A 4,527-nucleotide genomic window follows, 5' to 3' on the forward strand; every position below is an offset into this window, starting at 1 on the left:
GATGAAAGGCAAAGTCGACCTTGGTGGAATTTGAACTCAGAACATAAAGACAGATGAAATACCGCTAAGCATCTTTCCCGGCATGCTAACGATTCTGTCAGCTCGCCGCATTATATTATTATTATTACTCTTTTCTGCTCTAGGCACAAGGACAGAAATTTTGGGGGAAGAGGCCAGTCGATTAGATCGATTCCACTACACAACTGGTATTTAATTTATCAACCTCAAAAAGATAAAAGGCAAAGCTGACCTTGGCAGAATTTGAACTCAGAATGTAAAGACAGACGAAATACTGATAAGCATTTCACCCAGTGTTCTAATGCTTCTGCCAGTTCACCACCTTATATTTAAAACCAATATTAATACGTCAATCTGAGGGCATCTTCGTTTTTCAGCATTCCATGGTCTGCAAAATAAAGTACCATTTAAATTCTGGATTCATTTAATTGATCATACACTCACCTAAAATTTATGATCTTGTGCCACTGTTAGAAATTAGTATTGATTTATTATTTCACTCCATCTCAGATGAAAATTCAGGTCAGAGACAGTGCCTCCATATTGTCATTTGATCTGCTAGAAACAGAAACTAGACCTCTTTCAAATTACACCCTACCACCTTTAAAACAAAAGAGCCTAGATATACTATGCCAGAAAATAAAATGATAGGGAGATTATGGCTGGAACATCATTGGTCAAAGCTGACCTGGGCATTAAATGTAAACTCTTGTTTGGTTTAATACTACCATCTGGTCTTTGAGAGCCTTTTGCAGAGACCATTCTACAGGGTGTCCACAAGGTCTGGGTACATGGGGTAAATAAAATCATAACATAAACAATTAAATATAAGAAATAATAATTTCTTAAAGTATGTGTTAATCCCCATGTGGGTACATGCAGTAAATAAAATCATAGATAAACAGTTAAATATAAGAAATAATAATTTCTTAAAGTATGTGTTAATCCCCATGTACCCAGACTTTGTGGACACCCTGTACTGTAAATATCAAGACATGACTTTTGATCTGAAGATAACTTCATCCCTCCTTTCCTTCCTCTAGTCATGGAGACCCTGAAAAAGGCCATAGATACTGCTGTTGCGGTTTCTACCCCCCCCCCCCGTCTTCATAAATAAAAACAACATTTCAGTTCTTGACTGAGTCTTGAATAAATTATCAGAAACGAGGAAGTGATGAAGATTTAAATATTCCCCCAGTATAAACTATCCTGGAGTTAAATATTTCTTTTTTTCAACAATTCACCTTATATCCAAGTTAGTGATTGTCACTAACGTGCCACATACTAATTAGTCGCACAGTAGAACAACTTGCATCTTTCTGAGTTCAGTACCATTGGCATGACAAAAGACTATTGCATTTCATTTCGCATTCCTCCAAAATATAGGTCTTTTTCACCTAGTTAAAAAGAAACCAATATTTAGACATTATGAAAGGAAATTTTTAACGGAAGATTGGTAAATTTATTCATCAAAATAATGGTTTTTAGAATGTCAGGCTGGTCTTCTAAAGATTGGTAATTAGTTAGTTTAGTATCAGTGAAAAGTGTGCAAAAAGAAAAAAAACCCCGAAATGATAAGCATAATTAATATATAAATTCTTTTTCCAAAATGATTGTGACTGAATTAATAATTTCCTGTCTTTCTCTTTCCGATATTTACAGACTGCTTCCTCTGAATTTCTGAAGAACTTCACTGTTCTGTAACATTAGATTTCTATTCCCCTCTTGACACATTAACATTATGCATTTAAAAATTTTATTAGGCTAATTTCTCCCTAGAATTCTAGTTTTTAACTTTGTATTTTTTCAGATGTTTATTGAAAAAGTATTCTTGTGATACTTTTATAAATGCTTAATGTTTTCTGTTTTATATGTTCTCCAGTCTCAAGTCATTGGATATAAAGATATTGATTTTAATTCTACTTCAATTTACTCATTAAACTGTGGCTTAGTTGGTGAGACAGAAATGTGAAAATAAAAAAAGAACAACCTTTCTCTTGCATAACTAATTTGGTCTTTTAATAGTCTTAAAAATGTATATTTATAAAGATAGTAATTGAACAAAAAAATACAGTAAATAGAAAGTAATTGGATAGGAGAGAGAGAATGATCTCTATATGTGTCATTTATAAAGTCTAAATAAATTAAGTGATGGATGAAAAAAAAAATTATCTTTTAAAATGAAAACTAGACAGAATTACAAAATCACAAGTTACTAAAATGTGCATGCTATCATAGAGAAGATTTATTACCATTCTAAAGAAATATCAAGAACTAATTGAAATTGAGACTAGATTGAATCAAAAGACTGAAATATATAATGACAGGCTCTAAATTAGGGGTTTTAAACCATGATATTTCGGGGTTGTATAATTGTACTTTTGATATGCTTGGATGGCTGAAAAATGGATTTTATTGATATAACTAAATTAACAAAATTTTAAAGACAATCATATTTTCTTTTGTCAGGCATCACTGTGTGGTTAAAAGAAAAAGCTTGCTTTGCAGTCACATGGTTTCAGGTTCAGTTCCATTGCAAGGCACCTCAGGCATGTGTCTTTTACAATAGTTCTGAGCTGGCCATCATTGTTGTTGTTGTCGTAGTTGTCATCGTCATCGTTTAGCGTCTTCCTTCCATGTTGGCATAAGTTGGATGGTTTAACAGGAGCTGACCAGGCAGAAGCCTGCACTGTGCTTCTGTTTGCCATGGTTTTTATGGCTGGACCCCCATTCCTAGCAACAACCACCCTGTAGAGTGGGCTGAGTGCTTTTTACGTGGCACCAGTACAGACAAGGTCAGTTTTGGCATGGTTTTTATGTCTGTCTTTCCAAATGCCAACCACTTTACAGTGTGGACTGGATGTTTTTTAAGTGGTACCAGCACTGACAGAGTCACCGAGTAACTTTTTAAGACAAGGAATCTTTGAGAGGGGAGAGGGCATTGGAGGAGGTGGTAAATGGTTAGAGTGTGTATGGAAATTGTGTGTGTGTATATATATATATTTAAGAAATAATTAAGATTCAGTTGAATTAGGTACTTAAGTTGAAGCACCAAATCAGTGCAGTATTATCTGTACAGTCTTATAGAGATAGTCGATACAGGTGTGAGCTGTGCTCTATGGAAAGTTATGAAATTTTTAAATATAGGGATAAGAGCAACCTGGTTAATAATAGATTAGACCTAAGGGTATCATGCGTACATAGGGTCACCTGTACATGTAAATATCTTTGAAATTAGCGTTTATAGGTGCCGCACTTGAATCTGGATAGAGGAAATTAATTTTTAGTGTTGTATATGATATGAACTTACCCCCTAGTATTATATATAATAAGTTATATATATTTTCTTTCTATTCTCTATAATTTCTTATTATTCTGTTTTCTTATTTTGATACCTTTACCCTCTTATCTCTTATGAGTTATTAATGTCCTGATAGAGAAATATAAACTTCCTAGTTGCTTAAGTCTAGAAGAGTTGATTATAACATACCCATAATATGTGTGCACATAGTTAAATATGTGTATGTATCTGTGCACAACTTATTTTTCCGATTCTTTTTTCTAATTCTTAGCTTATAATTAATATAAAAATAGCATGATTTATTGCCCCAGCATTTATTTACATTATTTACATTTGATGGATATTTGTCCTCATCTTGTTTGTTGTTAACACAACGTTTCGGCTGATATACCCTCCAGCCTTCATCAGGTGTCTTGGGGAAATTTTTCCAATATTTTTCTATTGGAGCAATATCGAAAATAACCAACTGAACAAACAACAACAACAACAACTCAGTGACAGTTTTAGATGGGAAAAAAATAGGAGTAGAAATGATGTTTCAAGCATGGCCTTTCATCAGACAGAGGAAGAAGACGTGAGAAGAGAAAAAGGAGGAAGGAACAGATGGTCTGGAGACAAGGAAGGAATGAAGGTCAGACATGGTGAGGATGTAGAGGTGTAGAGAGGAGAACATGAGATGGAAGTCAGGAAAGGAGTTGAGAAGGAAGGAAGAAGAGAAATGAGTCGCAGACGAATTAAAATGGTTCACCATGTAAATAATCTGTGTGTGTTTGTGTGTATGTGCGTATGTGTGTATGAGTATGTGTGAATGTTTGTGTGTGTATGTATGTGTATGTGTGTGTGTGAGTGTGTGTTTGTGTGTGTATGTGTATGTGTGCATGTGTGTGTGTGTTTATGTGTGCATGTGTGCATGTTTGTGTGTGTATGTGTGTGTTTGTGTGTGCGTGTGTGTATGAGTATGTGTGAATGTTTGTGTGTGTATGTATGTGTATGTGTGTGTGTGTGAGTGTGTGTTTCTGTGTGTATGTGTATGTGTATGTGTGTGTGTGAGTGTGTGTTTCTGTGTGTATGTGTATGTGTACATGTGTGTGTGTTTATGTGTACATGTGTGCGTGTTTGTGTGTGTATGTGTGTTTGTATGTGTGTGTGTATGAGTATGTGTCTGTATTTTTATGTGTGTGTGTGGGTGTGTGTGGATGTGTATGTGT

Source organism: Octopus bimaculoides, chromosome 4 (genome assembly GCF_001194135.2).
Source record: "Octopus bimaculoides isolate UCB-OBI-ISO-001 chromosome 4, ASM119413v2, whole genome shotgun sequence".
Classification (NCBI taxonomy): Eukaryota; Metazoa; Mollusca; class Cephalopoda; order Octopoda; family Octopodidae; genus Octopus; species Octopus bimaculoides.